Raw genomic sequence first — 23462 nt, forward strand, 5'->3', positions numbered from 1 at the left:
AGAAAGAAGAAGAAGAAGAAGAAGAAAATGAACTGTCTCCTCGACCTGTAAAACGGGCGAGAATGTTTCATATACCATCCGATGTTGAAATAGCTGAGAGAGAACCTCTCTTTAGCGCAGTGTGGGGGTCAAAAACCACAGCAAATGGCCGCTGGTCTTTTCGGGCAAGCAGACGCAGGAACAACCGGACGAGTCCCTCAGATCTGTTTGTGTTGGAGGCTTTCAATCAGGACTGCGGCGTATTCAAGACAATGCTGGCTCTGCCGTTTGAAGCTTGGGCAGAGAAGATGAGTGAAATTGGACATCGTCTTTCCGACCTTTTCCAAAAGTCACGAAGTTGGATCGATGTCATGTCAGTGAAAAAAACGCTGACGTTTCCTGTTTTACGTTTAGAACGAACCCTCTTCTGAGGACACGCCCCTTCCTATGATATATATACGGGGGGATAACTGCAAGCTCACAGACACTGAGAATCGTATCATGAGAATGAGTGGACCGACACCATACAGGGATCTCTACAACCACCGAGCAGAGATCCACTTCTCTCCTGAGCACGATGAAAGCTTCAACATTGGACCATATCATCCGCCTTCCCCTGACCTCTTCTCACCATCCACCTCAACATCCTCATTCTCAGAAAACCACTACAGTCCTGCATCACCTACAGGATACAACATGAAATATCCACCGCTTTCTCCAGACCTCTGCTCACCATCACCGCTATTCATGGCTGAGTCTGTAGACGCGAATGTCCTGCCTGAAGACATGAAGGTGGTCGTGGAGGAGGAGGTAGCCACCGGCTACTCACCCTCTACCGAAGCCCCTACACAAACCCTGGAACCGATGGAGGACCCTCAGCCTTCAGCAGAGGATGAGAGTAACCAGGAGGACGAAATTGACGGTTGGTTCTCAACCACCCTCATCAATACGGTGAAAACAGCGATACTTCATTTATTCAACATAACCTCTTTGAACTATCTCAGAGAAACCTGCTATGGATGTATAACGAACCACCCAAGCCAGCGTCAACACCATTGCCTGGAGGTACTGGGGGAGGATTATTACCAAGTCAACTTTCAACGCATCGTACGACGACTCGTAACCCCCAAACTCATTCCTGCTATTCAGAATCTTCTGGTACTTCGAAGCATACAAGCGGATGACTTCAGAGTTAAGACGATTGCCAAGACGGTTTTATATGAACTGAAATCGGTACAAGGCATCCACAGTGCAATAGCGCACGTTTATGATCGCATGGTCGATGAGAAACATCTCAAACAACTTAACTCTGTTTCAGAGTGCTATGGACTGACAAACTGATCTCACATGTTTGATGACTTGTTGTTGTATCATTTTTTTTTTTTAGTATTCCAGTACTTTAGTTAATCTGCATTATATGATTTTTCTTCTTTTTTCTTTTTTACTATTAAATACAATTAAAGTAGGAACATAGTAACCTTTCCCAAAAAGTGTTGTTTAAAAAAAAAGCTAGTAGTGTTTGAATTCATCTGCATTTTATCTGATTTTGTTTTCTGGTTGTTTTTTGTTTATATTAAATAAAAAATAAAAATAAAAATAAGGATAAATCTACCCTCCTGTGTGTTTTTTTCTCATTATTTAACAAGTAATCGGCAGAGATGGCAGGAAGACGGCTGATGAAGAAAGTATATTATAGCCCTTCAAATCCGGGAAGTTTTGGGGGTGTAGATAGGCTGAGGAGGGTTATGCAAGATGAAACGGGAAAGAAGGTTGCGGTTGAAAAAGTTAAAGATTTTTTATCAGGAGAAGATACCTATACTCTACATAAACCTGCAAGAATAAAGTTCCCGAGAAACAGAGTTTTTGTCACCAGACCATTGAGGCAGTTCCAGGCTGATCTCTGTGACATGCAAGCTCTGGCCATGGAAAATGATGGTTATAATTATTTATTAACAGTCATTGACATCTTTTCAAAAAGGGCGTATGTACGAGTTTTGAAGAGGAAAACAGCCGCTGAGGTGGTAAAGGCATTTGAATCAGTTTTTACAGAAAGCCAGATTCCCAAAAAACTTCAGACTGATGCCGGTAAAGAATTTTTTAACAAGAAATTTAAAGTTTTAATGGAGAAACACGGTATTGAACATTTTGCCACAGCGAGTGAAGCAAAAGCTTCAGTGATCGAGAGATTTAACCGCACATTAAAAACAAGGATGTGGAGATATTTTACAGCTAACAATACCCGGCGGTACGTCGATGTACTGCAAAACCTAGCTAGAAGCTACAACCATTCCTACCACTCCAGCATTAAAATGAGCCCTATGGAAGTGACCCCAGAAAATGCCTTTCAAGTGTTTCAGAATCTGTATGATGTCAAGTCCAACAGATATTGCAAGGACTCAGTGACAACGTTTAAACAAGGGGATCTTGTCAGAATATCCAAGGTCCGTGGAGTGTTTGACAAAAAATACGAACAGAGTTTTACGGATGAAGTGTTTACAGTCTATGACCGGATACCCCGTTCTCCTCCTGTATACAAACTCAAAGATTTGGATGGAGAACCTATCGAGGGTTCCTTTTACGCTGAGGAACTTCAAAAAGTAAAAATATTTAACGACAAGATGTATCAAGTGGAAAAAATATTAAAACGACGTACGGTCAAGGGAGTCAAACAGGTTTTTGTAAGCTGGAAAAACTGGCCTGAGAAATTCAACAGTTGGATCAAGTTTGATGAACTTCGAAACGTATAAAAAAGGTTTGCACTAAACCTCACAGTTGACACAGCATCATGAACCGTCAGGTAGAGGATGATGGCTTTTACGTTACTCTTCCATCTAATGCTAGCATGGAAGTGTTTAAAAATAATACCAGTTCAAGTTTCCGTGTAAATTTAGCTCAACATATTGATTTAGAAGGCCAATGGATGGTTGCATTAGCCGAGATTTCATACCCTCATACATGGCATAATTTACCGGATTATGATGCCTACTTTGAATGGAGGAAGGTTGGTGATGTGGAGATCAATACGCAAAGGATCAGAAGTGGCTACTATAACAGCGTTGTTCAACTCGAGACAGAGATGGACATGTTTTTCGAAAAATTGAAATCGGGTTTACGCATTAAATTCAGCAAAGTTCAAAAGAGATTTGCATTTCAAGCAAATAGTCCGTATGAAATACGCTTCTTCAGCACTCTAGCTTATATGATTGGCGTGAAACCAGGGGAATGGATTCATGTTTCTGAACCAAAACTGGCTCCTTTTCCGGCGGATATAAAGGCTGGTTTCTATCACCTATACTGTTACAGCGACGTGGTCAGCCCACAAATAGTAGGCGACACTTTTGCACCTTTACTGCGGACCGTCAAAGTACAAGGCACATTCAGTGATATGGTTACTCAGACGTTTAACCCCGCCCACTACCTTCCAGTCTCCAGAAGACATATTGAAAATATCAATATAGAAATTAAATCGGACCAAAACGTTCCTGTAAATTTCGTCTATGGAAAGACCGTCATAAGACTACACTTCAGACCGGTGATATCACAACATAGCCTGAGATAAATTTTATTTGTATAAACTATTCCAGAGATATGTATATAACCTCTAAGATTGATTGGTTATCATTCATATTACGCTGGTCATTCAACACTGCATCAAGCAGGCAAGAGAGAACATGGCACATCTAAGTCTGAGACGTGATCCAAATCGCTTTGTAAATTACTATGTAAGTCAATCAGGCGGTAATCTGCCAGGGTTTTATGGGGCCCCGGTCATGTACGGACGCGGAATTGGATCATTATTTTCAAAATTATTCCGCTTCGTATCCCCTCTGGTTAAAAAAGGATTTGCAATTGCAAAACCCCATCTTAAAACGGCTGCATCAAATATCGCTTCGGATGTCATCGGTAGAGCCGTGAGTAAAATGAGTGGTTCTGCACACATCGACGGTCAAGAAGGTTCAGGAATTATGGTTTTATCCAAAAGACCCAGAACAAGACCCCCTGGTGATCGTTTAAGGACGGTTAAAAAACAACGACAAACGCGAAAAAGGAGATCAGTCGCAGCTGACAAACGAAGAGGAAGGAAGTCATCCGCAAGTTTTGATATATTTAAATAATGGCTCTTTTACATAACAAATCATCAGAGTGCACGCTGGCAGAGTTGGACTTATTTTCTGCCCCGATGACGCAGCTATCGATCGAAGATAAAATTTACACCGAGATCCAGCCTTTATCAGCAATCACTGATGGAGGCCCGATCGAGTTTTTCATTCCGGGAGACGGAGAAAAGTATCTGGATCTCAACGATACGCTGTTGCATCTCAGAGTGAAAATTACTAACGAGAATGGAACAAACCTGCCAGATGATGCACCTGTAGGGCTCATCAACTACCCGTTAAACACCATCTTCAGTCAGTGTGACGTCACTCTCGGAGATCGAATGATTTCACAATCCAGCGCTACACATCCATATAGAGCCATGATTGAGACATTGTTAAACTTTTCTGAGGATTCTTTAAAAACCCAGTTTAGCTCCGGTCTTTTTTATAAAGACACTGCAGGTGCTCTGAACTCTATTGTTACAACTAACGGCCCTAACCAAGGTCTTAACAGCAGAGCAGGCTTTACGGCAAATTCCAGGGAGGTACATCTCCTAGGCCCCCTGCATGCCGACATATTTTTCTGCGAGAGACTTCTTTTAAACTCTGTTGACCTTAAAATTAAACTTACAAGAGCCAACGATGCCTTTTGTCTCATGGCCGCAAGAGACTCCACTTACAAACTCAGGATATTAGGAGCATCTCTTTTTATCAAAAAAGTTACTGTCTCTCCAGCTGTACGACTGGGGCACGCTTCAGCTTTAATGAAAGCAAATGCTCTGTATCCACTTTCACGTGTGAATGTAAAAACATATTCCATCCCTGAAAATTCAAGGGTATGCAACCAAGAGAATCTTTTCTTAGGCATCTTTCCCAAGTATGTGGTGATTGCGTTACTGGATCATGACGCTTTTACAGGAACACGCAATCTCAATCCGTTTGACTTTAATCATTTTGATATGGAATATTTAGCTTTGTGTAAGGATGGCAGACAAATTCCTGCTAAAGCCTTCCAGCCAAATTTTGACCAAGGTCATTCAGTGAGAGAGTATTACAACTTGTTTACGGCTACAGGACGACATCTAAAAGATCTTCCACTGAGTATATCACGTCAGGAATTTAATCAAGGATACTCTCTATTCACATTTAATCTTAACCCGGGCGAGGACACAGATGCTCTATCTCCAGTTTCCAGTGGGAATTTAAGATTGGAAATGCGCTTCAGAAACCCGTTGCCATATACCACCACGCTGATCATCTACGCTTGTTATGATTCTATTTTAGAGATTGATTCAAAGAGGCGTGTGCTGGTGGATTATTATTAATCTAATCAGGCATGAATAATCATGAAATTGAGAGCCTGATGCGTCATCTGCTGGGAGATTTGTTTTGCGGTGTGTGGCCGTGCGACCAGCTGCCGCTGCTAGCTGACAAATTCCCAGGGCCGGCCTACTTTATCGTGAATACACATCCTTCACACATGCCGGGGGAACACTGGCTAGCTCTGACATTGGATGAGAATGGTCAATCCAGCTTTTTTGACTCTTATGGATTCTCTCCGGATTTCGAGTTCTACCCGTCAAGCATCGTAACATTTTTAGAAGACAGATCCTCAAAAATATTGTATCATAATAATCAGCTTCAAAACACTCTGTCCACTGTGTGCGGTCACCATTGCATTTTTTATCTATGTCATAGAGCGTGCGGATTATCAATGCAGCAAGTGTTGTCGAAATACACCGGAGATGTGATTAAGAATGATTTAATGGTATCTAACTTTGTGAAAAAATATCAGAAATGTGTCATTAATCAAAGTTGTACATTTTATACTCACGGAACATGCTCTTTGGAGATGTTTCTGGATTGTTATGGAATTTAAAATGTCTTATTTTTTTTTTCATTGTTTGTTTTTTTTTTTCTTCTTATGATTTAATATTTGTGTAATGATATCATATGTTAGTGTGTGAAGTAGAGAACGAAGTTAGACTTGAAAAATATAATCAATAAATATTTTATTGAATAAAAAGAAATAGGCTACATGTTTCATTTTTCTTATAACGGTTTATGGTGAAAATGTAATCCATCGGGGTGGTAGTGTCGTCTTACGAAGAGACCTTTTTGATCTCCCATCAGCATTTTTTGGATCTTCCAGCTCAGATCTCGACCAGTAGGGAGAATGAGTTATCTGCCTTCTTCTTCTTCTTTTTCTACTCTGCTTAACGCTGGTGGGTGTACCCCCATTTTCAATCGATGTACCCTCTGTTTTGAAACGTCTATATTCTTCACGAGCATAAGGGTTAATGACTGAAGATATAGGGATGTTTACTTCTGACATGGAGTGTAGAAAATCAGACCATCCTCGGGTTTGTGATGCTCCAGATTTTTTAAACGGAAGCATGAGATTTTTCAACAAATCAATCATGTGGGACCCCTTTATAATATTTCCGTTAAATACAAATTCACCTCGCGAAGTCCAACTCTCACTTCTTTCGGATAATTTCTTCAAAATGTACTCGGCATTTTTACGATTGTGTTTAGGAAGGCTTTTCAGTACTTCCGTAAGAACCTGATCCTTAGGGGCCTCGTCCTGCCCTGGGCCTTGTTTTTCTTGGGACCGCTCATGTTCAGGAACCTCTGTGTCACGCTGCAGCGTTAAACTGACTCGCTGTTTTTCTTCTTTGACACCTTGCTTAAGTAAAGTCAGATACCTCTGGAGAAGAGCATCGTATCTCTTGATTTTTTCATAAGAAGTCAAACCCGGCTCGTTTAATATCGCTCTCATTTCAGCATCCAAATTCTCCTCCGCCGTCTGTCTGATGGACGTGTCTGACTGGGTCAGACGCTTGAATTGATGAGGGGAAATGAGAAACATCTTCTGCGATGTTCTGAGAGACATTATCTCCTGATGATTCCACCCACTAGATCACCGATCAAGGGTGCAAGAGCCGTTAAGATGGGCAGAATAAAACCACCTCGTTGCTTTTTGAGAGCCAACTGTTTAGTTTTTATCCCGGTTCTTTTATCACCCAACAATCTGATGATTTTTCTTTGTTTCTTCAATTGTCGGTGTTGAGAGGGGGATAGTTTAATGTTACCTTTTAGGATATTCAGTGCAATCTCGCACAGAGCCTGAATAAAGTCGGGAGAGCAGTGTGCGAGAATATCTTTACGTTTCTGTGGACAGGCCTGGTACAATGCTCTGAATAATGGTAAATTCCTTTTTATACGCGCTGACATGATGACTTACTTTGTTCTGGGTACGTACACAGCAGGCCACTGCTGAGGAAGTATCCCCGTCCTCAGTCTGAAATGTTCTGGGCAGGTAGGCGTAAAATCGATGATTAAATATCCATGAGCTTCTCTCGTTGCGTCTTCAAAACTCTCCAAGAAGAGACCCTTTTGAGATGGAAACATTTGGCGGGCTAGTATATTCAGCTGCAGCTTATCTCTCGGGTTCTTAAACAACACCATATAATTACAGTTCAAACTAATAGTGCGACTGAACTTTCCCTGATGAAATACATTCTGAGTCAACATCATAACACTCATATTACGATGGTGACGAAACTGGGTAAAGACCTTCATCACGTTTTCATCATCTGAGGCTTGAGCAATAACATCGTCTAGAATAATCAGATGATTCTGATCAGGAGGAAACAGGTTTTCATCTTCAAAAGAATGAGGCAATCCTTCCACAAAGGTAATATTTTTATTCATCTTCTGCAATTCAGCATACATGGGTTGAAAAGATGTGTAAATCCATACAATATTTTCTGGAACAATATCCATGACATGATTACAGTTTTGTAAAATACTTTTTACAAAGAAAGTTTTCCCGCAGCCGCTGGGTCCAACTATCATACATGAAAAAGGGACTCTAAATCTAGGATCAAAATCAATCTCCTGTAAATCCATGTGACTTTTTATTTTATTTCTTCCTCAACTCTAATAACCGAAAGGCAGAGTTGTCCCGTCAGAAAAAAGACGTCTCTTATCATACACCAGTCGAAACTTTTTAAGAAATGTCGCGTTTGTCAAACGGAATCTCTTTTTATCCCTCCTGATCGTGTGCTGAGGGATTTCAATGACACCCTCACTTGACCCCTGTAAGTAGCCCTCGACCAGCCCTTTGATGCTGTCAAAATTGACCCTCTCGCTGCATTCATGCGTCTGAGTGATGCCTTTAGCACGTATCATTACATTTTTACGGTTTTTGGTCTGGTATGCATAACTCTTGGGTCCTGTCGATGCAAACTCCGAAATGCTGTCACCATCTAACTCGTCAGTAAGATCACCCAGATAATTCCCCAATTCCAGAGGAGTTTCACCACTTTTTGTCACATAAATCAAACTGTCCGTGTCAATATAAATCAATCTGTCCTGTAACTTCTCCATGCTGCTGAGAAGTTTTAAACGTGCATAAGCGGTGGTGAATGCTGCTATAAACACATTATTTGTCTTACTTGGTGGATATATGACATGTTTATTGAAATTCCACTGCACTACACACATTTCAGGGTTGAAAAAATGAAAATAGTTAACCCTGTATTTACTCGAGAACATGAAGCTGAAAAAGTCTTCAGGGTTAGTGATGACTGTGGTCTGAGACAGATCACTTCTTTGCGCAAATTTCCCCCAAAAACTGTTTAAACACAATTTTGCAACCTGCCTTTTGGCAGGATTCATCTCGATTTTCTCAGGGTCTAATTGGATGCCCTGATGCTGTTTGTAGTCGCTTATATACTTTGACTTACTCTCCTGATCCACTGCTTCAGACGGATAGCCTGAAGCCTCCTGCTTACCCTTTAAAAAGCAATGAATGTAACCTTTAAAAATTGTATCACTTCTCTTTTCAAAATGCCACACCTCTGTGATTTTAGCAAGACGATAACTACACTCCAACGCTTTACAGAGTTCTACACTCGCCCAAACTCCCGTCAGAGCTCTGTCCTGATCATTATGCATGCAGGGACCTGACTGGTTATTTAATTCAGCGCATGAGCGGCAGAGAGTGAACACAAGTTTACCTTGGGATGTTCTGTAAGGTAAAACAGGGAACAACAGGTTACGTGGTGGGTAGACCACAGCTTTGATTATACCGAAGTAGCTGCTGGGGTCATCAAAATCTTTGTAAATGATGGTGGGGTGTCCGAGGGGAAAAACGCAGTTGGCGTTTACATAAGGGTACAGAGATGTGTAATCCACATAGTGTACAGTTTCATCCGGTTCCGCTGTGTACCTCAACTTCATAGGACAGGTGCGTCCACCATACAGCGCATCCCGGGGGGATAGCGGTTCGGGTGCATTAACTTTCTCAAGAAAGCTGATCACCCCTGGGTCTGATTTTTTCATTTCAATCCACTCATGCTCCCATATGACTTCGAGATGAAGGCCGTACACAGTTTGTAACACCTTGCTTCTCTCAACAGTGGCTGCGTAACACTGTTCAAATGCGACCCCTCTCAACGGACACTTGTCATGAGGCATGTAACACTTTTTACAGCCGTGGAAAAAACAGCCATAAAATTCAAACGCAACTTTGACACCGTTAATCTCTGCATACCCATCCACTGAATATGGCCCGATTTTCTTTTCACCCCTATTTAATGCATGCTCGATAAATATGGCTCTGCTGTCTGCAATCCAGCCGAGCCATTGAATGGACGCGCTAGAGAACGTTTTACTGCTACGTCTGTAGTCCAGAGGTGATGGAATGGCTAAGGTTTGAGGAGGAAGGAAATTGGTTACAAAAACCTTCATGCAGGCTGATGCTATTGTGATACTTTTAAACGGATCCACACTTGTCTCCTTAAAGAACTCGTCTCTGAATTTTAAGCATCCTTGAAAAAGAATTTCAACGTCATTTTTACAATAACGAATAGCTTCTTTCTTAAAGTCAAAGACCTCTTTGCTCGCTTCTCTGTACCAGCTGCTAAACACCTGTTGTTCTTGAAGACTCATGCGTTCTACAGCGTAGCAGGATGGAGGAGGAAAAGCCCCCACATACTGGAGACGTTGTTCAGAGGAAAATAGGCGGGGAAAAAAAACCTTGCTTTGATCGGTAAAGCCTAACGCTTTCGGCATGGCACTAAGCTTCATGCACATGAAGGACAGGCTATCAATGTATTTTAACCTGTAATCAGGGTCGGTTAAACAGAGAACTTTACTTCCTACCATGACGAGATGAGGTTTAATGCCTAACTGCAGCATTGCTGTGAGAATCAGGTAACCATCATACCCCCGCGCATTGTGCGCTATTAAGGTGTAACCTTTGTACTTCGGCCTCCTGAAATGCAGGAGAAATTTTTGGGTGCAATTCAGTCCATAAGCGTACCATTCATCACCTTTCAACGTTTTAGCACAGACCAGAAAGGGGGTATGCACGCCGCTCTCATTGACGAGGCATTCGAAATCATAAAAAATCAGTTTATCATCAAGCTGATTAATTGCACTGCAAGGCAGAATGTAACACTTATGATCATCGCATGTAATGTCTAGGCTGGGGGGTACATTTTCACCGCAAATACTGCATTTTACATTACACACGTGTGGTTTATTTGGTTTACTGATTGGAATAACGTATATCCGTTTGCATACTTTACACAGTTTTACCAACTCACAGTCACTCATAGGTCTGTCAGCACTATTTCTGATGCGCAGTTCCCTGTGTCTGCTGAAACATGAGGAATTACGACAGATTCTTTGACAGCCTGCACAGCTTACAGGATTGCTAATCTCTTGCATACATTTATATGTTCGACACACTGGACAATAACCTTCACAATGGTGTTTATTTGCATTATCATAGCTGGCGTAACAGTAATTACAAATATATCTGCACCCCAAAAAACCTTTGAGATTTTTTATCCCATAGTAATGACCTTGAAATAACAGCAAAAACAGAGGGTTTGAACGATCGGGGAAACTGGTCTCAAATTTACACAGAGCAGTAGAGCCCGTGGTTCTGTGAAACACTACAATTTTTCTCTTCAGAATGGTTTCAAATTTACCAATATCACTAAAAGTAACTGCTGTTTGCTCGTCGAGGCCTGCCTGATGCTGCCATCTCCTCCCCAGTTCTACAGCACGGTGATCCGTGAGCTCAGGGTCAGAGACGTGTGCGAGGCTGATTGCAAAACATAACTGATTACCGGTATTGTTTATAATATACAAAGGACGCATTTTCTTATTAAACAGTTCACAGTCTAACGTTCCTGCAGCTTTACGCTTAGAACCTCCTGCTGGGTCATTAACAACCTGAAGAACAAATTCCATGTTATTATCTACAGGTATATTTGCATTCGATTGTACTAAATCGTCGAGGAAGTTTTCGAAAGCAGGCGGGATCATATTTCCATCATCTGTAACAGTAAATGTGATGTGACGATTGAGATTTTCACCCACTAATTCCAGCTGCACAACGTCGTTACGTCTGGTTAACGATCTCGCAGCGTCGGCTAATTCAATGATAATACGCATGATGTCTGTATAGAATGCTGCTAAATCTGGAACGTTACTTGGACAGGGCGGCGGTATAGTAAAAGGTCTCCTTATTTCATGGTTATTAAAATGTTCACGTTCAACCACGGCTGGAGGGTATCGTCCTATTTGATCAGAACTAACTGCTACGTCCGTATTGAAATGACCCCCGTGCTGATCTGCGGCGTGTGACGTAGAAGGATTCTGATGAGTGTCAGGTGGATCATTTTGCTCAATACTGAGTGGACAAAATGCTCTATTTAAATCATCAAGAGCCTGATTGATTACGTTTAAAACGTCACCGTGCTGATGTTCATTTATTACATTTTCACTGTTAGCAGGAGATGCATTTAAAACGATGTTATCTGCTACTTCTGCATTAACGGGAATTTTGTTAAGTTCATTAACTAAATTTCTTATTTCATCCAGGGCAAGTCTGATTCGGTTATCCATTTCTATGAACATAAGAAAAAAAAAATAAAACTAACCTACAGAAAAAAAACGAAAAAAAAACACAGTGATCAGTTCAGTTTAAAATCACCTTGATGTCACCAAAATGCTTCTTTAACAGAATCTGACATGCTGCCAGAAGCGTTAACGATGAGGCCTTATTACGAAGATCCCGTGAGGCTGTAGAGACTGTCTTCCTGCGTTGTCCGTTTCTGTGGCCAATCTGTCCTACCATCAACGTTACCTCTGTAAGGAGAATGAACAAAAAATAAATCAATAAATAAAAATATGTATATATATATATATATATATATACATATATATATATATATATATTGAAATAATTACATTAAAGCTGAAAAAAAACAAAAAAACAAAGGAATTCAAATTAATTCAGTATGTATGTATGAATTAAAACGTACCGTTCATTAATCCACTCACTAGCGTTGCTCTGCTTTGTAGCGCAGAGTCGCTGTCTTTTGGCCGGGGTTAAATATTCTGTAAAAACAGAAGACAATAAAAGTTATCTTACGCTGCGCAGCACAGCGTTCATAAATAAAACGAAAAATAGTTTTTGAAATACACAAGTTTTTTTTTTTTTATCTTACTCCGATTCTTTGCGGTAAAACCTCCAGATTTCACTTCTTGTTGGACTGAAACTGTGCCGTTCTGCTGAAAGCTGTCTTGATCTTTGAAAAGCGACCTTCTGGTGGACGGATTCAATGTGGCATCTTTGGATGTATCTGTAAACAGGTTTATATGACATTTTATTGAACTATGCTTAAAATACATATATATTGTTTTTATTTAATTTTTATTTATTTTTTCTACCCTGCTGCTGCTGCTGCTCGACAGCTGTGTCTTCCACAGAGCTCTCAGTCGAATCTGTAAACAGTTTTTATCTGAGGTTTAAAATACATTCACTCTCAAAGAAAAAATAGCTGGTTTTTAGGACTTACTTACTTTCTGGTGGTGCCGGTAACTTATCCGGTGTGTCTTCAGGGGAAATGATGATAATTGGCGGAGGAGTATTCAAAGAATCAGTTTTAATTTCTGTGTTAGAAGAAAGTTCAGTTGTTGTTGTTGGGGGTTTTTCTTGTTTGGAAATAATTCACCTTCTCAATTTTGACTGTCGATTCCAGCCACTGAACCCTCCAACTTGATCATTTGGGTTTACCTCTCTCATCAAATCTATAAATTGAAACATTGTCAAGGGTTAACTATAATATATATATATATATATATTTTATTGCATTTAACATTTACTTACCATAATCTGATTGTGTCAAGATGAAATCATCAAGGTCATCAGCGGTGGGTTCTATGACAAAGAAACAAATATATATATATATATAAACAATATATATAAACAAAAAATTGAGAACATTCACATGCATTTAATGATTTCTTAAAAATGAATACTTACTTACTTACTTACGTTTAAAGATGTCATTGTGCTTATGTGAATTATCAGAAGTAGAAGCCACAATTTCCAGGTTTCCTGAAATATTTACCGACATTTTTTCTTGTCAGTACTGGTATTTTTCAATGTAACAAGTGTTATGGTTCAAAGACATTCAGCATTTGAAGACCCTGACACTGAGGTTAGCCAGTGAAACAGAGCCCCCAACATTTACACACAGTATTTTATACCAGAACATGACAGTGTTATCTCAACTGCAAAGACTATGTTTTTAAGACCAAAACCCTTCTTGAGTTCAAAGGTGATATGTTATCTAAGAAACAGACGTAACTGCCCCTTCCTGACATCGCCCCTAACAGTTGTAACCCCCTGTAACTCTAAGATGAAAAAGTAAAAATGTTTTTTAGAAAAGCTACAGGTAACTTAAATTATCATTCCTTTTTCCTAAAATGGAGTCTCTCATGATTCAAAAACAAACACATCATTGGTAGTCAATTTGTAACTTGGAAACAGTATACTGATGTTCTTTTTTTTTTCTGTTAATCTGATATTCGTCTTACCTATTTCAGCTGCCTATGTTTTTAAGACCAAAACCCTTCTTGAGTTCAAAGGTGATATGTTATCTAAGAAACAGACGTAACTGCCCCTTTCCTGACATCGCCCCTAACAGTTGTAACCCCCTGTAACTCTAAGATGAAAAAGTAAAAATGTTTTTTAGAAAAGCTACAGGTAACTTAAATTATCATTCCTTTTTCCTAAAATGGAGTCTCTCATGATTCAAAAACAAACACATCATTGCTAGTCAATTTGTAACTTGGAAACAGTATACTGATGTTCTTTTTTTTTTCTGTTAATCTGATATTCGTCTTACCTATTTTCAGCTGCTTTTCCAGTATGTTGACGCAGAAGCTGAAGGTTTTTCTCGTTCCATCGATGTAGTGAAGCACAATTTTTTTTTATTTACTTTTTTAGGTCTTTTCTATTTTGAACGGATTTAGACTGGCTCATATATTCAACAAATAGGTCCTGCTGTAAAGCAAAAATTAACTTACAATTCTGTCAGGTTACACAGTTCCTTTATTAGGATTTCATGTGATAGGTCAACATTAAGTTGATTATACCTTTAAAAATATAAAAGGATGCATGTCTTTTTTTTTGTTGTTTTGTTTTTTAGATGTATTAATGCCTGAAAAAAACATACAGATTATTAATAACACCCTTAAACACACCCCTGTGTGTTTTAATTGGCTCATTTAAGGCCTTCCCCGTAACACCCTTAAACACACCCCTGTGTTTTAATTGACTCATTTAAGGTATCGCCCCTAATGACGACAACCAATCAACATCCACTGTTACGCCCCTTGGACACACCCCCCCTGCCCACATGGCAACCACATGGCGCCCATATGCCCCCCACCGGAAGTCCCGCCCTCACCGGAAGTCCCGCCCACCTGTCAAAATGTTTGATGGAAGGGTGCACTTAAATTCTCTACCCACAAAACACCAGCAACTTAACATAAATAAAACATTACAGGGAATACGTAGATTTAAAAAAGGTGAGTTTTGAGTCAGATTTTAAACTGAGGAAGGGAATCAATATTACGGATATTGGGTGGCAGCTGATTCCAGAGCAGGGGGGCAGAGTAAGAGAAGGCTCTGCCCCCCATGGTGCTGACAGAAGGAACAGAGAGGTGAATGGAGGAGTAAGTCTTGAGGGTCTCCTGCTAATGCGGAGGAGCTGGGACAGGTAAGGTGGGGCAAGGCTGTGGACAGCCTTGAATTTAATGAGGAGTAGTTTACATTGAATTCTGGATTTGATGGGGTGCCAGTGTAGCTGTTGTAATATGGGAGTGATGTGGCAGAAGTAAAGGGTTCGGGTGATTTCTGGGTTCTGAACCATTTGAAGTTTATGGAGGAATTTTTGTGAAGGAACTCCTTGTGTGGTTATTTATTGGAGTAAATGGGTCTGAAAACACACTTTTAAGATTTTTATTTGAAAGAGTTTTGGAAAAACGTTTCTTAATTATTTTTCCACCTCACAATTTTGCAATACTTTGTATTTCTCTTTCACTTAAAATCTCACTAAAATGCATACTGTAGATGCTTACATGCTGACAAAAATATATGATTTAGTATTGATCACTTCTTAACAATGTTGAGAACTTCCTCATCGGTTTACCAGTGGTAGAGTTGGCAGTTAAGGGGTGCCATCCGAGCAAGAGGCACCAGATGGCAAAACAGATTTGGCTGTCTTCCTCCCAGATTTGAGCGCTAGCTGACGCTCCATAATAAGCTGCGCTAACACACTCTGCAGCTGGGATCCTCCACTGCAATAACTATCTCTCTGAAAGCAGCTTCTAATAGTTATACTTTTAAAAGCTCATCATAACTACAGGGAAGACAGTATCACTATTAAACTGTCTCATCCATAATAATTGAAAAACGTCCAACTCTTTTCATGTAAACTGAACTTCTAACTGTTTAAATCCAGAAAACGATTGAGTTAGCTCGGTACTACAATGTATTTGAAAGATTTAACTTTTTTTTCATTAGGGTGCGCTGAGAACAGAATAGTCACATTCCTAGAAGAACTACGGGTTTCATCTCAGTCGAGGAGCTTATTCGTGGGCTGATTAAAATGTGCTGGGCTGTGAGTCAGAGTTCTTGAAGAGGAGGAGGAGTGGGGAGAGGTTGCATCCTTGTCATTGTGCTGCTCTACATTGAGTCGGGATGACCAGGGCCAGTGCTACTGTATGGGCTGTAGGCAAAAGTTATTCACAGAGCTGTTGAAACATTGTACTGGCACAGATTCTTCTCTTCAAAATCAAGATTTCATGTACACGGGTTCTGACCTTCCTCTCTGCGTAAACTGTGGTATTTTCATCTTACAGTCAAGGCAACAACAAATTACTAAACAAATTACTAAACCACAGTCAACCCCCTCCCCACCAGGTGTCCTCCTGTCTCAGCTAACCCAGGTCTAACGCAACAAAATCCAGCGGTCATTTTTGGTTTCAAGTTTAAAGAATTTTTATTCAGTCTAATTTATATGAAGTCTGAATAACAATAACAAGCAGGCATGGTGCTGGTGGTGCAGGGACCCATGTACAGAGGCTTAAGTCCTTAACGTGGCAGTTTCAGGTTCAAGTCCCGGTCCCAGGGACATTTGCTGCATGTCTTCCCCCTCTCTCCACCCCCATTTCCTGTCTGTCTTCTTAAAAAAAATGCAAAAATAAAGGCCACTAGTGTGCCTTTATTTAAAAAAAAAGTGTGCCATACATTCCAATGGTTTAAAGTCATTTTATTGAGATGACAGAAAAAATGCCAGGACTGTAAAAAGCATAGTCATCCAGTGCTGCCCCTTCCCCATCTGTTTGTATTCCCTGATCAAACCTGATCAAACTGTCTTTCAAATAAGACAGACAACTTCTGCTGTTTTGGAAAACAAATTCTGCTCAACAAACAAAACAAAAAAACAAAAACAAAAAAACACACAAGTCATTGCAGGGAAATTTAAAAAAGCAGCACCCACAGCTGATTCAAAGTTGTATATGGCTCTAAGCTGAATTTAATTGGGGGGCATACCACCACTTAAATCCTCTTACAGCACTGACCTGCCTTTTATATCATGAACTCATGCTTTAATATTTCTGAATTCTGTAATTACACATCTTGTTTTAGAGTTTAAACTATAAATAGACTGAGCTGTGCTGGTCACTGTTTATTATTTTATCAGTTACACTTCCTTTATCCATTCATGTCAGAAAAATGCATCAAGGCAGTAAAGGTATTAAGATAGAAAAATCTAGATTATGTCCCTGAATGTTTTAGAAAGAGGCCATGGTGAATAAACAGGGATGATACTTATGCACACATACTTATTTTCTCTTCATCACAGTACATAAGCAGATGGTCAAGGGCCAAGTTTAATGATGCATTCACAAGCAACCATGGAAAAAGGCTATTGCTGATCTATTTAGCACCACTTACAACGTGCATGAAATGTTTTCTCAGACACAAACGGTGGAAGATATGAGATTTATTTTAAACTGATGAGTTTGTTGCACAAACTTCCCAAGGTCTGTCTTGGTGCAAATTCTCCGGTTTGAATCCAAGTATTCTTGGGGTTCCCCACACCAGAAGGGGGAACCGAGCAACTGCATGGTCCACTTAGACTGTAGGCTGGCCAGGGGCCACCAACTCTTGCATTAAGGTACAGTAATGCTGCTTTAAAGCCACATTTTGCAAAACATTTGCACATTGGCTCTTAAGCAGCTGACTTTAAGCTGAGAACAGGAGCAGATTGCCTGACTAATTCAATCGCTAGTATTGCCCGGTCCCACTTGAGTTTCTTCATAGAGTATAACAGTAAAGAAAGTTTCATATTCTGAGCAATAAGCACTTGAAAACCACAATTATATTTTCCATGTTTTTAATCTGCACTCTTGCTGAAATAAATGTATCAAAAACAAATAAATATGTTATACATAAAATAATAATAAAGTTTTATTACATACCTTAAGACTATGTGTTGCCTCATATCACAAGTTTTCTTTCTACTCTGCTGTCTTCAGCCAGAACTGAAGCCACAATGAGCCTCTGATTGCTGATTGACTTTTAATCTCCCTGAATTTTCCAGTGACTGTGCTGTTTTACAATCACCATCGCGTATAACAAGGTGGAGTCCAAACACTTTTGACGTTCCACTGAGCCTAGCAGTGCTGCAGACTGCCACTTGAATATTTTGACGCGGAAGTACTATTTATTTTTATATTGGCTGAGCTGAGTGAATATCCCAATCTATAAAAGTATGCAGAGCGTCTAGGAAAGCACTTCATAAATCCAGCCTATCATTATATCACCAACCCTGATGACAAAGAGGATCAGTGTGGGCTTCTGAAGAAGCGCTTTGGGAAAATGACACTTGCAGATATGCAGCACTGGAGATCTCTGTCTCTATCTCTCTCATCACTGCTTACTCAATAACAGATTGGTTCTGCAAGGAGTCAGGTTTGTTTTCAGACCGTACTCAGGTGGATTTCTTTCTCTCATTATTGCTTGTTTTTAGTGCTGTTTGGCACCACAAGTCAACTCAGATTGAAGATTAATTGATTTGAATGAGTAGACATCTTGACTTACCTATGACTGTTGTAAATGTATTATTAGATAACTTCTAGACAGCATCCTCTTTGCCAGAATAACTGAATATACATACATAAATACAGTGTTTCTCTATATGATATGTCCCATATTAATTTTCATCTCTTTTTAACAATTGTGCATTTGGCTCTGTGTGAAAAAGTCCTGTCAGAACTGGAATTCATGATCCAACTAAACGGATGCCAGAAAAAACCAGCAAGCTTCCTTTACCTCTCCTCTTCCCTTGCCTGCTGTTTCCATAGCGATACTTTTCTCCAGCTACAGTCTTTATCTTGTTATGCTTTTCTCTTTACTGACTTTGTGATTTTAGCCTTCTTTCTTTTTGTCTTTCTGTTAACCTCAACTTCTGAAGCACACATTCAGATAATGGAAACTTTGTCATTGAACTTCCTCATGCATTAATTATAATTCTACAGAAAATTAAAAGCTCACCATACACATTATGAGTATCTACAAAAATTGAGTTTCAATATGGTTTGAAGGTGTGATATCCATCTGTATGAGTGTGTGATCCAGAGAGCACAGTGGTGAGGAGATATGGCCAAACAGAGACACAGCATTTCAGTGTCGTGACCAAGAATAGTGCAAAGCCCTGCTCGATGAGATACAGCTGCTGCATAGGCTGGGTGCTACCTGAGTTACTGTACCTCGTCACTACACAAATTCTCAACTCTAGACTCAGTCTCCATCAAATAATAGTCCCAACATGCTCAGACAGGAAACACTGTTGAGGCTGTAAGGCATTGAAATGCTAGGTTCATTCATAGTAACCCTGCTTATGTCTGATCTGCACAGTAAGTAAAACAGTACTGCGCTTACCCAGTGCCTTCTAGGGCTGGCAGGTTTTCTATGAAGCTCCTTAGACACAGCTCCTCCTCATCCCATAAGCCCGTTCGTGTGGGGTCTCCCTCGGAAGCCTCCTGCTGGAATGAAAGCTTCGCTGGTTCATCAAAATCGGGGATGTCATCCTCACTGGGGAGAAAGTGAAGCTGATGGAGGAGAGAGATTCACTGTGGCAGTTCAGATCACTGTGAGGCAGCGAGCGTGAGTGGAGATTACTGCTCACAGAGAGGAATGAGGGAGGGTGAGGAGGAACAGAAAGAAGTTGCATTGTAGAGTAATGCAGCAGAACAGCGATCGCATACTGTAAGCTTTCACGCTCTCATCTTTTTCACCCGGTACCCCACACCTCTCAAAATCTCCCCTCCTGTCACTAAATGACACAGCTTCTACTAATCATACCAACATATGCAACTTGACGAACACAGCACATGCCTATTTCCGTTTATTAAATAACTTTGGCAGGGTGGCACCTAATGAACAGTCTTGTGAGAGTGGATGCTATTACAACAAATGTTTGCTTTTTGGATAAATCAAAAGAAACATAGTACAAGGGATACACTTTAGTACACCTGTTCAGATTCTTTTTAAAACAAATAGCTGACCAGCCAATCACGTGGCAGCAATTGAATGCATTTAGGCATCCTAATGTAGACAAAACGCCTTGCCAAAGATTAAACTGAGCAACGAAATTAGGAAGAAAGGGGATTTAAGTGACTTTAACGAGGCATGGTTGTTGCTGACCAACCGGCTGGTTTCAGTTTTCCATCTCATTGGGTAACATACAGCCATATTTAAGAAAATCTAATATTTTTAAAGAGTTCTTTTTTTCAGTAACTCAGTTCACTAAGTGAAACACATTATATAGATTAATTACACAGACTGATGTTTTTGAGCCTTCATTTCTTTTAATTGTGATAATTTTCTGCTTACAGCCAATGAAAACACAACATTTAAGATTAGAATATCACATGAGACCAATAAAAAACATTTTTAAAACAGAAATGCGGGCTTAATGAAAAGTATGTTTCATACCTTTAGAATGGTTTCTCCACACCCCTGTTCACTCTTTGCCACCTGGGGTGGGAGGCCGGGAGAGAAGTGGGCCTTCTAGTCGAGGTCTAGGCTGGGATTAGTTTTCAGGTCTTGGGAGTCGAATGGTGCCGGGGCTGGCTTTTCGGCTCTCTCTGGGTCTTTCAGATTTTTTGGGGGAATTCAGTCCCTGGCTTACGTGCCTGGTCTCTTCAGCTGAGGAGGGGGTGCCGGGTTCCGGCTGGGAGGTCTTGGCTGGGTAGTGTGCAGAGGCGATTGGGGCGCCTCTAGGATTGTGTTGTGGGGCTGGCGGGGTGCTCGGTCTGTGGCACACTGTGGTGAACTTCCTCGATGCTTCCTCCTGCAGCTCTAGCCCCTGGCCTGGCGCGGGGCTGCTGTTAGGTGGGTGGAGCGGTGGAGCGTGTCTTGTACCTGTGTGTTTCTCCTTGGGCTGCCATTGCAGTTTGGGTTCATGTGGCAAAATTCGTGCAGGGGTTCATGGGGGGTGGGGGGCTCATTGGGTTGAGATCGTAATTCATTGGGGAGTTGGGACTGTTTCATCGTGTGACAGCTCTGGTTGGCGGGCTCGATTGGACTTGGTGAACCCCTCTTTTGTTTGAGGCCTCCTCTCTGGATGGGGATGGGTGGTCATTGGGGGCCAGGGTCGGAGCAGGGGTCAGGGTGTGGGCCACGGACATTTGAGTCTAGACTGGTGCTCGGGCAATCTGCCTGTCTTAACCCCGGAAAAAAGGGGAATACATCCTGGGTCTAGGGGCTGATTGCCTCTCTGGGGTATTGGTACCTGGTCCTGGGAGTATAGAGTATATATGGGGAGTGCAAGTGAGTGTATGGCATCCATTATTGTGTGTCTGTTGGGTGTGCGGGTGTGAGTAAGTTTTATGTCTATGCATGAGGGTGGGAATGTGGGATTGTGACTGTGTGCGGCTGTTTTTGTATAAGGATGGGTCTCCTGTATCAGCTTAGGCCCCCCCAATCAAATGTGGGGCATATTTCCTTCTCGCCACGCTCCCTGCCTGTGGCTGGTGTCTTTTCCCGCTGGTGTATTGGTGTTCTTGGTGTCTGTTGTTCAGATCTCCTCCGTGTTTGTCTTGGGTCCTATGGGGCAGGTTTGTGCTTCCTCACACCCACTATTGCATATTTTTATGGACAAACCTAATATACACAAACACGCTCACACTTACACCCACAGGTGTTTGGATTCAGGTGTTAGATACACAGATGTTCTATATTGAGCGGCAGTTACCACTAACTACAACTTGCATTCATTAGTACCGTGTACTTTTCAGTAACATTGCTGTTGTTATATATGCCTTTCCTGCGGATGTAGAAGCAGTCTTCTATTGTGTTACCTTGTATTCTCTTTATCCTCCTTTTTGCCCCATCTCTCTCTCTTTCTTGCTTCTTGTTTTTCTTTTCGTTTCCGTCTCTGAGTCAATTGCAATTAAAACAGTCCCAAAGCAGTTTCTAATAAACTTCTATATATATATATATATATATACAGTTTGGACACACCTTCTCATTCAGAGAGTTTTCTTTATTTTCATGAGTATGAATATTGTAGCTTCACACTGAAGGCATCAAAACTATTAATTAACACACATGGAATTATATACTGAACAAAAAAGTGTGAAACAACTGAAAATATGTCTTATATTCTAGGTTCAAAGTAACCACCTTTTGCTTTGATTACTGCTCCACACACTCTTGGCATTCTGTTGATGAGCTTCAAGAGGTAGTCACCTGAAATGGTTTCACTTCACAGGTGTGCCCTGTCAGGTTTAATAAGTGGGATTTCAAGCCTTATGAATGGGGTTGGGACCATCAGTTGAGTTGTGCAGGAGGTGGATACAGTACACAGTTGATAGTCCTACTTAATAGACTGTTAGAATTTGTATTATGGCAAGAAAAAAACAGCTAAGTAAAGAAAAGCGAGTGGCCATCATTACTTTACGAAATGAAGGTCAGTCAGTCCGAACAATTGGGAAAACTTTGAAAGTGTTCCCAAGTGCAGTCGCAAAAACCATCAAAGAAACTGGCTCACATGAGGACCACCCCAGGAAAGGAAGACCAAGAGTCACCTCTGCTGCGACGATAAGTTCATCCGAGTCACCAGCCTCAGAAATCGCAGGATAACAGCAGCTCAAATTAGAGAACAGGTCAATGCCACACAGAGTTCTAGCAGCAGACACATCTCTAGAACAACTGTTAAGAGGAGACTGTGTGAATCAGGCCTTCATGGTAAAATAGCTGCTAGGAAACCACTGCTGAGGACAGGCAACAAGCAGAAGAGACTTGTTTGGGCTAAAGAACACAAGGAATGGACATTAGACCAGTGGAAATCTGTACTTTGGTCTGATGAGTCCAAGTTTGAGATCTTTGGTTCCAACCACCGTGTCAGAAGAGGTGAACGGATGGACTCTACATGGCTGGTTCCCACCGTGAAGCATGGAGGAAGAGGTGTGATGGTGTGGGGGTGCTTTGCTGGTGACACTGTTGGGGATTTATTCAAAATTGAAGGCATACTGAACCAGCATGGCTACCACAGCATCTTGCAGCGGCATGCTATTCCATCCGGTTTGCGTTTAGTTCGACCATCATTTATTTTTCAACAGGACAATGACCCCAAACACACCTCCAGGCTGTGTAAGGGCTACTTGACCAAGAAGGAGAGTGATGGGGTTCTGCGCCAGCGGATCTGAACCCAATCGAGATGGTTTGGGGTGAGCTGGACCGCAGAGTGAAGGCAAAAGGGCCAACAAGTGCTAAGCATCTCTGAGAACTCCTTCAAGACTGTTGGAAAACCATTTCAGGTGACTACCTCTTGAAGCTCATCAAGAGAATAACAAGAGTGTGTGGAGCAGTAATCAAAGCAAGAGGTGGCTACTTTGAAGAACCTAGAATATAAGACATATTTTCAGTTGTTTCACACTTTTTTGTTCAGTATATAATTCCACATGTGTTAATTCATAGTTTTGATGCCT

The 23462-nt window shown here is 41.0% G+C and overlaps 1 protein-coding gene across 1 annotated transcript in view; it reads right to left on the reverse strand.

Annotated features, from left to right (window-relative positions):
• Window positions 1–19662, reverse strand: part of LOC124878458 (citron Rho-interacting kinase) — a 103797-nt gene extending 84135 nt beyond the window's left edge. Inside the window, exon 1 of the mRNA XM_047382409.1 lies at window positions 19408–19662. The gene's annotated coding sequence lies outside the window, so the exon portion shown is untranslated. The remainder of the gene's footprint in view (window positions 1–19407) is intronic.
• Between the last annotated feature and the right edge of the window lie 3800 nt (window positions 19663–23462).

Source organism: Girardinichthys multiradiatus, chromosome 12 (assembly GCF_021462225.1).
Source record: "Girardinichthys multiradiatus isolate DD_20200921_A chromosome 12, DD_fGirMul_XY1, whole genome shotgun sequence".
Classification (NCBI taxonomy): Eukaryota; Metazoa; Chordata; class Actinopteri; order Cyprinodontiformes; family Goodeidae; genus Girardinichthys; species Girardinichthys multiradiatus.